Raw genomic sequence first — 14,026 nt, 5'->3', positions numbered from 1 at the left:
TAAAAATACTGAAGAAGAGTAGGGATCTCATGAAAGGGGCTTAAAAATGTACAGAGGATGTAAGGAAGCAATTGGAAAAGAGTAAATTTTGGGGTGAGATAAGGCTTAAAAAGATGAGAGAGTCTTATCTTGGAAAATTCAGAGTGAATGAGAAGAAGAAGCAAAAGAGGGAAGTTTAAGATCCTGGAAGACAAAAGGAAATAAAAATGTCAAAGAGCACACATTTTTTTTTTTTACTCCTTACAGAAAAACAAGCAACATCTTAAAAGAAATTATACTTTGCTATACTGACAGAAGAAGGTGTTTTTGAATTAAGAATCTCATAAGGGGTGCCTGGCTGGCTCAGTCAGTGGAGCATGTGACTCTTGATCTCGGGGTTGTGAGTTCAAACCCCATGTTGTGTATAGAGATGACTTAAAAATAAAATCTTAAAAAAAAAAAAAGAATCTCATAAACTACCCCAAGCAGGGACACAGTCTTTGTACAAATTACTTTTAAAAGAAAACAAAAATGAAAATAGAGTTTACTTGATGAACTTTTCGTCAAACAAAAGAAAAGCAAAGCAGAAGGAAACTATAACACAATATTACAAGCAGAATTAAATATTCTGAAACCAGCATTTGGGAATTAAAGCAAAACAAAACAAAAAAACAGGTTGCATCAAAAATCCAGGAGGCAAAAGTAAGAAGAATTGAGATGGGAGTTGATTGAACTGGAGAGGGAGGGCAATCATATAAAAAATAAAGACTAAATTATGGAGAACCCAAGGAAGAAAAGATATGAGTGAACATTTAATGAAGTGCAACGAATGATAGTAAGAAAACAACAATGGAAATGAAAAATAAGACATTTTTTAAAGGCCAAAGAAAAGTGAGACAGTATTCAAGCAAAGAAGAACTAACTTACGTATAATTGTAGTTTCAGAAGGAGGAAAAATGAAACAATACAACAGAACTAATACTTAAAAGTATAATCTAAGTAGACTTTCTGGAAACAAACCAGACCTGTATTTACGTATTGAAAGGACCCACCAGATACAAGGAAAAATAGACCCACATTGATAAATGTGGTGATATACCCTATTAGACCTATGAGTCTAAAACTATTAGACTTTAAAAATGAGGAAAAAGATTCTCAAGGCCACCAGGTTAAAAAAAAAATCAAAGAAGTTATAAGAACAAGATAATTAGACCAGCATCAAATTTCTTAGAGAAACATATATGAAGCAAGGCATCAATTGGCAGCATTTTCAAACAGCTCAAAGAAAGGAGGTGTGAACTAAGAATTATATAAAGGCAAGTTGTCTTTCACATATCGGTGCTAATATGCTAGAGAGTAGGACATTCTATACTCAACAGCCTTTCTTGAGAAATCTACTAGAGCAAGAGCTTCTTCTAACCAAAGATATGACTGGTGAAAGTTCAACAAAAAGAGGCTAATGGCACACATTTAATACACTCGGTTGTAGATCTAAGTGAGACCAAAACAAAAATGAGGACAAGGATGGTAGAAGAATATGTTGTATGCTATATATTATAAATTATTCTTGGCTGAATATAAACAATGCAACTAAAATATGAGAGGAGAAGGGACAGCAAAAGAGGAAGGTAGAATACTTTCATTCTTTCTTTAATATGGGGAATAGGGGAGAGTAAATGGATATCGGAAAAAACTAATAAAATACTGAGTAAAAGGTTAAGAGAGGACTAAAAGCATTTAAAAAAGATATAAGGAGATGGATAACACTAGAACTTTCTAAATAGCAAAAGATATTTTAAAAGGTAAAAGAGTGAAGAAAAGATACAATGCATAGAAAAAGAACTCGGCAAATATATATTGTAATTATAAAATAATATGATAGACTTGAGACAACGAATACCAAATTGATAATAAGATCTCAAGGAAGGGATGCCTGGGTGGCTCAGTAGGTTAAGCATCTGGCTTCGGCTCAGGTCATGATCCCAGGATCCTGGGATTGAGTTCTCCATCAGGCTCCCTGCTCAGCGGGGAGTCTGCTTCTCCCTCTCCCTCTGCCTGCCGCTCCCCCTGCTTGTGTTCGTGTGCTCTTGCTCTCTCTGACAAATAAATAAATAAAATCTTAAAAAAAGAAGATCTCAAGGATATATAAAGCTTCAAACTCTGGTAATAGAGTGTACCTCCTCAAATGCACATGGCAGTCACAAAAATTGATCATATATCATGTCATGAGGAAAGTGTCAATCAGGACCATGAAGTACAAATATTATGCATTATCTTATCACAAAGCCAAAAAATAAAAATTACTGACAACAGAAGTCTAACTGGAAATTTAAAAGCTTTCTGTTCAACAACTCTTGCTTAATAGATGATGGGGGAATACAAAACTGAAATTACAGAATTTTTGAAAACTAATGATAATGAAAACACTATGTATTGGAATCCATTGGATATAATTAAAATACTGATCAGAGGAAACTTCATAGCCTTAAACATTTTTATGAATAAAAATGAAAGAATGAAAATAAATGAATTAAATTCCCAGATCAAAACACAAGGGAAAAGAAAAAAAAATAAAGATAAATAATACAAACCAAAGAAAGAAATAAGCAGGGAAGTAATAAAGATAAAATCAGGAATTGTTGAGGTTCAGAAGAGAAAACAGTAGATCTAATTCATAAATAAAACCCTCATTTTGCAGCAAAATAAAACAATAGACGAAATACTACTAATTTAATCAAGAAAAAAGGAAGTTAAAAAAATACAAAATGAGAAATTGAGTGGAAACAAACTGAAGCAGAAAGCATTTAAAAATCACAAGGGACTGCTTTATAGATGTCTATACAAATAAAATTTTAAGACCTAGAGAAAATTTCCTAAGAAAATTGTATTTGTTTCCTAGGGCTGCCATAACTAAGTACTACAAATTGGTGCTTTAAAACAAATTCTCATTGTGTTCTTGGTTCACCTTTGTTGCAACAAGAATGAAAAGCATACCATGGTCCAGTCCTTAGCTTTTCCTTTTGTGTGTGTCTCCCCATAAGTTCTTAAGGAAAAATGTCTTCTTACTTTATCATTTTACACTTGCAAACCAAGCTTGATGTCTTTGCTTCTCAAGTGCAGTGCATTTCCACTTCTGAATTTCCCCCTTACTCAATAATACCATTGGTCAAAGAAATTATCTTAATGTTCTAATCTCAAATATATTCTGCTAGTGATGGATTGGAACAGATGGAATAGAGATGGTACTATAATGTGTTAGGTTTTATTGCATTACAATATAATTTTTGGAAATGTTTAGGAAATTGTATGAAAATACACGCTGAAGTTTAAGGCGCAATTGGAGTAGGTTAAAAACCTCATGAAGAATAATGAGAGTTGGGATAGTTCTTGGTTAGAGAGCCAGATAATGACAACTGCGACACAGATAAAGTCACAGTTGGTAGCTTAGAGTATATTCTTTCAGACATGTGTGCATATACACAACACATAAACATAACACACAATACATGCATGCGCCTTCATTTCTAAAAATGGGGAAAATACTGTTTATACTTATTACTTTGTTTTTATTTTTTAACTGCCACAATGCCATACAATTTTTAACTTTTACTTGATATTTTATGGATTTGTAACAAGCAAATGAATATTTTAAAGAAACAATTTTAATTCCTAAAAAAACCACACGATTTTAATTCCTAAATATTACTACATTTTATGACTATTGAGTTTGTATCATACATCTCTTATTGGACATTTATTTTTTAAAATGCTTCAGTATTATAAAAAAAGGCTTTTGTGAGAACATTATTCTCTTAAGATTAGTTGTAAAAATAAATGTTCTTTTATAATATTCCCGATATTATAACTGAAAACAAGTCACAAAATTACTGTGAAGTAAAAAGGCACAAAAATGATATACTTGCCAACTAAACCCAAGAGCTTATGAAAACATCAATACAATACACAAAATTCTCATAATCTGAGAATAAGGAAAACACAAATACTCTTTAATATGAAGGGTAATACCTCATACTTCCATACTACCAAAAAGGAAAAAATGGTTTAAGAGATAGAAAGTAAGAGACAAAATAAAATAAAATAAAGTAAGAGATTATAATTCAGAAAGATAGATTGCAGATGAGCAAAAAGAAGTAATCACCTCACCTGGAGGTATGGTGGCGGCAGATGAGCAAGGAATTGAGAGACTCCTTGGTTAACACTAAAAGGATATTCCAGAAGAACTATAATAACAGGGGAAGATAAACACTAAACAGTCATGTAGGGGCGCCTGGGTGGCTCAGTCGGTTAAGCGTCTGACTTTTGATTTCGGCTCAAGTCATGGTCTCAGGGTCCTGGGATTGAGCCCCATGTTGGACTCTGGCTCAGTGGAGAGTCTGCTTCAGATTCTCTCCTTCCCTCTCCACCCCGCCCCCCCACTCTCTTGCTCTCTCTTTCTCTCTAAAATAAATCAATCTTAAAAAAAAAAAGTCACGTAGAGGATAACTTATTTGGAGATGATTATCTAAAACTGCAGAAGGGGCCTGAAGTACAGGATATCTCAGAGTAGATCATAGCCAATGTCAAAAAAACTGAAACTAAATGTTCTGGAAATTAGGTTTCCTCCTGCAGCCACTCTAACGACCAACTGAACTCAGGATATAACTCTCACAGATGAGGGCAATAACAAAATATAGTTCTAGTGTTCACCGATGGCAGCACTGATATTTGCTGATGGTATTTGCTGTCGAGTTAACATTTTTCTACAGTACTACACTTAGATGATATGTAAATTTAGGTTCTGGGCTGCTCATTAAGATGTACCATTGATGGGAACTTTCGTGCCTAACAGCACATGACAACACCATCACCCCTTAACAAGGGGCCAGAGCTATTTCTAATAAAAGAGTTGCAATTATTACTACTATCACCACAATCTCTTTTTTTAAAGAATTTATTTATTTGAGAGAGAGGCAGAGAGAGAGAGCACTAGCCAGGGGAGAGGCAGAATAAGAGGGAGAGGGACAAGTAGACTCCCCTGCTGAGCGCGGAGCCGGGCGCAGGGCTTAATCCAAGGACCCTAAGATCATCACCTGGGCCGAAGTCAGACACTTAACTGACTGAGCCACCTAGGTGCCCCTCACCACAATTTCTTACTAGAAGTTTGTGGTGACACAAATGAAAAATCTCTATGAAGTGTGAACATAAACATATTAGTGTTTGACACCATCTATTGCTATTGCTTCAGTTTGACTTTTTGCAGGTGGAAGGAGACAGATAATGCATTTGGCCTTGACCCACCAATTCCCAGACCCACTGTCACAGAGGTTGAATACAAAACTCTGTCCAAAAGGAATACCAAGCCCCGAAATCTGACATTCATACTCCCCTCAAATAAGGGTCTGGGAATGGAAGGCACTTGATTTTCTCTTTTGGAGTTAAGCACATGAGCCACTGGAGGGCAGCAGAGACAGAATTTTAACACCAAGGTCATTTAACATTCATTGACCAATTGAAATTCATTTAAGACATAATGAGTGCCTACTATGTGCAAGGCATTCACCTTCTATTATGACCAAAGTCATATGTAAACTATTTCATTAATTGTTTCTATTGTGAAAGAACGTTTGACAGACATTTCTATCTGAATCCCCGCTGTGTCTAGTAATGGACTGAAATCTACATATTTTTGCATAGTACAGTTGAGAAGTCATAAAATTATAGAATTTTAAAGATAGGATGAAACAGAACACCCATATCCACTAATTTCTCTCTTGAACAATGTTACTATCTTTTCTGTTCATTCCTGTGTGTAAAATGTTTATTGGTTTTCTTTTGACCTTTTTGTCAAACTTTAGGAAAATATAGAGGAGTGAAAATGAAAATAAAATTCAACCATAGGTAACTGTCATTAGTGTTTTGATCTAATTCCTCCCAGTCAAATATATGCAGATGTGTGTTTATTTAGTTTACAGATTTGATCTTGGGATCTATAGCTATCACTTAAAATTATGCTGTAACACTGGGGTGCCATGTCCATATCAGTAAATATTTAAAGAAAAAATACCAATGAAATAAAACCTTTTCAGAAGTTCGGTATTTTTTATGCTACACTGTGCAGACCGAAACAATTTATCCAGACAGAGTTCTCATCTCTCTACTAAGAGCATATTTCTTTCTCTAGAGTAGTTAATTTTACTTTCTACCCTGCTTTCAAAAAAGAAAGAAAGAAAAGAAAAAGAAAAAAGATATAAGTTGATTTTGGAGATGCCTTGTATTTTGATCCATCATAAAACATAAAGCAAGAAGAAGCCACTTAATATTCTCAGTAGGAAAGATCAGGCTGAAACATTTTATTGATTTCAGGATGAAACATTTTCATGATTAATTAGAACTAAAATGTTTGGGGGGGGAAGAGAATATGCTTAAGTGTGTGCATTTACCACCAGATGTCTCAATTCATGTAGTCAAGTAGTGAGGCTAAGGATAATTTCCCTTACCTCACACGCTTGCCACTGTAAAATGAACTCCCCAAAATGAATGAGAAGAATGCATAGTTCAATTTTCTACTTTCTCATTTAGCAAATCGTCATCACTAAGATGTGCCAAGGCTGCATTTCACATCATGAGATTTGCAGAGCAAACAAGGCGTAGTGCCTGTCCTTGAGGGGTATACGGTCTAGCAGGAGTGAGACAAGTAAATCACTTGCTGTGGCAGGTGCTACAAGGTGTAAGCCCCAGGGTGTTACGTGGTGCATAAGAAGTTCACCTGGGCCTGTAGCTCAGGAGCGAGCATTTGACTGCATAAGAGGCTCACCTGCGCACACTTTAGTCCTTGAAGAAGTTTTAGCCAAGGAGAGGTCTAGAAACAAAAGGTCAGGGGGAAAGAGTCAGACAAGGAGAGGAGGAAAAGCATTTGGCCAGGGGAAACAGCATGCGAAGGCCTGTTTTGTGAATGGTTAGTAATTCATCATGGCCAGAGAGCAAGGTGGAACAGCAAGGCAGGAGAGGTAAGCAAGAGTCAAACCATCAAGGTCTTTGTAAACCATTATTAGGGAATTTGAACTTTATCATGCAATTTAATTTTAACTTTACAAAGTGAATTCTGGCTCGCTTGTGGGAAATGGATTCAGGTAGAAAATACTGGAGGATGGAGGTCCATTTACATCTACAAGATGATGAATAAATTTTATTATAAATTATAAGAAAATTATTGATTCATTCCAGAAACTAATAGAGAATCTAGATATAGCAGGTGTTTGATGTATATTGAATAGTGACTGAAAGGATGAATAGATCTGTAAACAATTTAACATCCATACTTGGACTTTCTTAGGAAGACAATTGGCCTATTCTTATTCTGTCTACAACAATTTCAACATCACTATCCTAATACCACTTACTTATATTTCTAAATCAATATCACTGACTCGGGAGTTGTACACATTGAAAAATTCAGCTGCCTAATCCTGTACTACCACTGTCAAGAATTGGAAAAGTTTGATTTTTTTTTAAAGATTTATTTCTTTTAGAGAGAGAGAGCGTGCGTGGGGGGTCGGGGGGGGTGGGAGGCAGAGGCAGAGGGAGAGAGAGAGAATCTCAAGCAGACTCCCCACTGAGCGTGGAACCTGATGTGGGGCCCCATCCTGTGACCCAGAGACCATGACCTGAGCTGAAATCAAGAGTTGGATGCTTAACCAACTGAACCACCTAGGTGCCCTGGAAAATTCTGATTTTTCTCTTAAGAGTATGCTTCAGTTTCACAGAGGAAGAAGCTATTTCCTTTGTTGGATTTCTTTTACTGGTGTTACTGCTTCAGTCTATCAGCTTCCCTTGGGGAATTTATTTTGGCAATCTAGTCATTTGTTAAATGTTTATCCATAAAATGGATGAGACTGTGTGAAAATTCACCCCATTTTATAGTTCAGATTATAAAATGAGATCTGCATATCTTAAAGGAATATTATTGCACAGATGGTGCATATAGCACATAAAATATTGTTTCCTCAGGCACCAGTTAGCCTTAGGGTCAGAGGGAAAATCAGAAGGGAAATGTCTGATTATAACAAAATATTCATGTAGCACTGTGTTTCTTGGGTAACAAGCATTGTCTTTGTCTGCTGTTTGTTAAGAAACAAGCTAGGAGGAATGGAAGTTCTTTTTCCAATTTATTTTCTTTAAGAAGCTTTGATGGAGTAATTTCAAAACTGCCGTGTCTGGGAATAAAATTTTTTAAGCATGGCGAAGTGTTATAGAAGCAGATGGTGCTAAAGGACTTTTTAAATATGAAAGAAAATTACATCCAAACAAAAGACAGTAAGTCAAGGAAACACTTATCTATAGCTATTAATATTTTAATATGATGATTTGATATCTGTGAGGTTGACTTGGAACTGCTTAAATAGATTTCAAATTTGTCTTTTGAATTGCAAGTTAATTGTAATTTGTTGTCAGAAAAATAGGAAAACAAACTTAGTAATAGCATTCCTTCAGGAATTTTTAAAGATGCAAAAAATAGTTTTCACATATAGTCATCAAAGGCACATGATATTTCCAAGACCCAGATGGCTTGAGTAAAAATATTAACATTTTCTAAGCCAAAAGGAAAAAACTTACAGGGATGAAATATTTTGCCTTTTGTACTTAAATTCATCCAAAGATATTCCATCATTTTAATCACACACAAATATATTTGAAAGAGCCTTCAAACAATTGCAATCCCCCCCCACCCTGCTGGGGTAAGTGGATCTTATTCTTCCTACTTACATATGCAGAAAGTAGCAATTAATGATTCATGAATCAATGAATGTAGGTGATTCTGAGTTTCACAAGGATAAATTAATGCAGGTGATAATTATGGGGTGGTGAGAAACATCAGAAGTTAATTCTTTATGGGTGAATGGTGGGAGGGAAGTAGATGATTCAGGAGGTAGAAGGATTGTTGAAGATAATAACTTTATTTTGGACATGTGGAGTTTGAGATGCCTATGGAAAACTGGATGGTTGATCCAAGTTGTTAATGATTAAACGAGTTAAGAGTTTGGAAAAACGTCTGGGCTGGGACTGGAGATTTGCATGTCATGGCTATCCGAGAGTAGATGAGGTCACTCAAGGAGAATGTGCAGAGTATGAAAATATGAGGCCAAAAGAGGAATATGCATCAGGAAAGCTTTTAAATGGTGGAAAGAGAGGGCAGAGGCTAGAAGTCTAAAAAGAGAAAGCAGATGACTACAGGATGAGCAGTTTCTGTTACCTACTGACATTAATGGCAAATATTTACCAAATAAAGTTGAGCATGATAGTCTTTACAAAAATGGTGTTCTTTTCTTCACAACCTTGTAATGAACACTTTGAAGTAGAATGTTCTAGCTAATTTCATGTTTAGCATGAAACCAAGATGAATGAAAAGGAAAACAAGGTATGCAAGTATAGAGCATAGAATATTGTTCAGTTTATAATCCAGGTAGCAAGTTCTTGAGGAAAGCCAAAGCTAATAAGGAAGCCAAATGGCAATGTTGGAGCTATGCCGTGGAAATGACAGTTCTGGTCAGAATGGTATATTGAAGGGCTAGCAGCTCCTAGTTTACCTTGTCCAGAGTTCACATTAAAATATTGACGAAAGGGCGGCGCCTGGGTGGCTCAGTTGTTAGGCGTCTGCCTTCAGCTCGGGTCATGTTCTCAGAGTCCTGGGATGGAGCCCCATCTCGGGCTCCCTGCTCAGCGGGAAGCCTGCTTCTCCCTCTCCCACTCCCCCTGCTTGTGTTCCCTCTCTCGCTGTGCCTCTCTCTATCAAATAAATAGATAAAATTTTAAAATATTGACGAAAGGGGCACTTGGGTGGCTCAGTTGTTAAGCGTCTGCCTTTGGCTCAGGTCATGATCCCAGGGTCCTGGGATCAAGCCCTGCATCGGGCTCCCTGCTCGGCCCTCTCCCACTCCCCCTGCTTGTGTTCCCTCTCTCGCTGTCTCGCTCTCTGTCAAATAAATAAAATCTTTAAAAAAAGTATATTGACGAAAGCCCAGAGATAATGACATTCCAAAACAACAAACAGTGAAGATGAATATTAACAGACCGTTGTTAGAATCTGGAAGAAATTTTCAGTAATTCCTGGGCCAACGAAGGTGGATTTATTTAAAAAAAAAAAAATGATTAGTGTTCTCTATAGTTTTCACTTTGTGAAAGGAGCTGCTCCTGCCACACAATAGTCTGTGGGACCACTGGAGTTACTGGAAGCCTCAACTTCTTCATTAGTAAACCTTACTAGGATTTGTTTGGATTAAAGGAGCTAATGCAGACTAATTGCTTATCAGAGAGCTTGGTACAAAGGAATTAATAAATAAATAGTAGTTCTTAAATGGATCTTCTCCCAAGTTGCCAAAAATTATTGATTAAAAACAGGAAAGAATGACCATTCAAAATAACAAATGCTGACAATACAAGTTGACAGCCTATTGTCAGAATCTGGAAGGAAGTTTCACTAATCACTAGCTTGAATGAAACTCCGTTTATGAAACAAGTGGTTTTTTTCTTGTTCTTCACCTCATGAAACGAAGCTATTTATTATCATTATCACCAACATCTAGAACTTAACTCTATGCCAAGGGCTGTGTGAAGTGTCTGATTCACTTGGGCTCTAGACATCCTCATCCATCAACCATGGTCAGGGCATCTGGATTCTATGGAATCACATGCAAATCATGAATTTTTCTGGAGAGAGGATCTATAGCCTTCATAAGCTTCTCGAAGCATTGTGTGCCCTCCTCCTGCCCCCGTAGACTAAGAAACAGTGTCAAGTAGAACCTTCTCATTTTACAGAGAGCCCAGATGGGCTGTCACCCATCAGGTCTTGTTTACTTGTATTGATCACCCAGAGCCTCTATACCATCAAGCTCATGCTCTCAGATTGGTGAGAATAATCCTAATTTGCAAGAGAGAAATATACATATTACTGATTTTATTTTTACAAAAATCTGCTAAATATCTTATTCCTGCTTTTGAAAGATGGCCTTGTCACATTCTTTATCATTTTCTAATAGTTCTCTTTCTCGCCATTTTTATATCTGCCCCTTCCTCTAAAATCTAGAGTCTTGAGTCTAAAAGGTTCAGTTATCACACTACAGTGCCATTTTATTTGGTTATTTGCTTATTTTCTCAGAATTTGGAAGTCCCACATTCAGATGTTTTCAAAAAATCCAGCAGTTCCTAAACTGACGCCATTGCTTTAAAATGTGTATGAGAAGGACACAAAAGGAACCAAATGTTCTCTCTCCACCCTATTATAAGAACTTCACTATCCAAAAAATAGAAAGCCCTTAACAAAACTCAGGAATTGTTTGTCACTTACGTAAAAATGGATAAACACTTGCAGAGTAGGAGTGTAAAAATTGTTAAGCCTGCTAACTTCAAGTCTAGAAAATAAAAAATATGAAGTGGTTAGCAGAAACAGAATTATAAAATTGTAATATTAGAACTCTTTTGTGAAAATGGCCCCCAAATAATTACTCATGAGCCCGATGGTTCCAATTTTTACTGTATAGGCACTGATTTTTAAAAACGACCACAAGACTTACATTTTTAAAAAAGATTTTTTATTTACTTTAGAGAGAGAGGGAGAGAATCTTCAAGCAGACTCCCCACTGAGCATGGAGCGTGACTCCGGGCTCAATCCCACCACCCATGAGATCATGACCTGAGCCAAAACCAAGAGTTGGACACTCAACCAACTGAACCACCCAGGAGCCGCAACTACAGAATGTATTCTTATGTAACTGCGGAGCTTTCCCAACTCATAAATGCCCATTTTCCAGTGGACCCCTCCAGGATGTCTATTTTTGGCCACTCCATGGGAGGCCGTGAAACTCTGATTTGTGCTTTGAAGAATCCTGGAAAGTACAAATCTGTGTCAGCATTTGCTCCAATTTGCAATCCAGTGCTCTGTCTTTGGGACAAAAAAGCCTTTAGTGGATATTTGGGGACAGATCAAAATAAATGGAAGGCTTATGATGCTACCCATCTTGTGAAGTCCTATCCACATGCTCAGCTAGACATAATAATTGATCAAGGAAAAGATAACCAGTTCCTTCCAGATGGACAGTCACTATCTGGTAACTTCATAGCTGCCTACACAGAAAAGAAAGTTAATGTTGTTTTTGGGTTACAAGAGGGTTATGATTATAGCTACGGCCTCACTGCCATCACATTAGACATCATGCAAAATACCCAAATGCATGAAAAACTTCAGATAAGAGAATTTCTTCAGGACTATAAAAAAAATGTAATAAACAGAAATGCAGGGAAAAAGGATTTTAAAATGTTGGCTTTCATAGTGCTAAAAATGCATCATCCATAGTTGAATCACTTTCTGAATAAACATATAAAATGTGAAAAAAGTAATTTTGAATTTCTCATTCTATGACATTAAACATTTTTTCATAATTTCTCAACGATCATGAAATTTTTCTCATATATCTGTGTAATGATATTGAAATTACAGTTGAAAACTTCAAAATGGTGTTGGTACTAAATTTTTTATTCTCGCTATGTCACAAAATCGTATTTATTTCATGAATGCCCTACTCTAATAGTTAACTTCCTGTGCTCTGATCTTTTGCTGTATAAAGTATGGTCTTCAGATCAGCATTAGTATCTCCTGAAAGCTTATTAGAAATGCAGAATCTAATCCAGTCCCACACCAACTGAAGTAGACCTGCCTTTTAACAGAATCCTCTGCACCTGAAGGTGATTCATATGCACATGAAAGCTGTGGTTCTCACGGTATGACCTCCAGAACAACAACTTCAGCTGGGAATTTGTTAGGAATGGAAATCCTCAGGCCGCATCTAAACCTACTGAGTCAGCAACTCTAGCAATCTGTATTTTATCAAACTCCTGCTGATTGTGCTCATGATAAATTGGCTGCACAATAACGTCATTCTGTTGCACAATAAGGTCACCTGGGGAACTTTGAAAAATCTTGATGCCCAGGTTGCAACTCATTGAGTTAAATCAGTCTTTGTGGCTGAGACCCAGGTTTTTAAAAAAATTCCTCAGGCATTTGGGGCGCCTGGATAGCTTAGTCAGTTGAGCGTCTGACTCAGTTTAGGCTGAGGTCATGATCTCATGGATTGTGAGATCAAGCCCTGCATGGGGCTCCTCACTCAGTGGGCAGTCTGCTTGAGAGTCTCTTTCTGCCCCTCCCCCTCCCTATGTGCACATTCTCTCTCTAAAATTAAACCTTTTTAAAAGCATTTTTAAAATTCCTCAGGCATTCAAATTTGAAAATCCATGTTTTAAAGGACAATGACTATATAAATTCATTTTTGATTAATTAAACTGCTGTAGTTCTCAGAATAACCATGAATTATTTGATGAAATATATTCTAGCAGAAAATAATTGGCATTTTGATTTATCTGTTGCAGAAGAGTTTTTTTTTTTTAATTCTTCATTCACTCTGCACTCTGTGTTTTTCTTCACTTGACCTACTGTAAATCCTCTGATGGCATTGGTGCCACAAATATGGAAAACATTTCCAAGTGAAAATCAAGCCCTAAATTTAATACTCCTAGGGATTTAGAAAGGGAAACAAGAGAACAAAAGAGGGAAATACCTGTTTAAGTAAGGGGTAGAGCATAAAGAAGTAATTATGTGTAAGAGGGATGGTAGGCAGTGTCTGCTAGCTGTTGAAAGACAGAAAAGAGGGAGCAGGAGTTGTATTTTCTTAGAGAAGCACATACCACAGATTTTGATTACCAAAAAAAAAAAAAAAGGGCAATGGCTCAGCTCAGAGAGGTGTTGGTGCCAGCGTTCAGGTGTTTCTGCAAAGTTGGGGATGACTTCAATGAGAAACTAGTAGTCAACATGTAACTAAGAGAAGTCTCATTTGGAAGACACCATAAAGACCATGTCCTCCTGGTCTTAAATCATAGGGAAGATCCTGGATGGCAGTCAGAATTCCCAGGGAATGTGGGAGAGGAATGAAGCCCAGTTCTAGTGGTTTAAAGAAATTCATATTAATTATGGGGGCGGCTTTTGGGAAATTCAAACATTGTA

General features: G+C 36.6%; 1 pseudogene; it reads left to right on the top strand.

Moving 5' to 3' along the window:
- Positions 1-6,948: 6,948 nt before the first annotated feature.
- On the top strand, positions 6,949-12,794 carry LOC102734172 (S-formylglutathione hydrolase pseudogene; annotated as a pseudogene).
- The last annotated feature ends 1,232 nt before the right edge of the window (positions 12,795-14,026 follow it).

The sequence above is a fragment of the Leptonychotes weddellii genome, chromosome 14 (genome assembly GCF_054177405.1).
Source record: "Leptonychotes weddellii isolate Sample4059 chromosome 14, ASM5417740v2, whole genome shotgun sequence".
NCBI lineage: Eukaryota > Metazoa > Chordata > Mammalia > Carnivora > Phocidae > Leptonychotes > Leptonychotes weddellii.
This window is presented reverse-complemented; position numbering and strand designations above follow the sequence as displayed.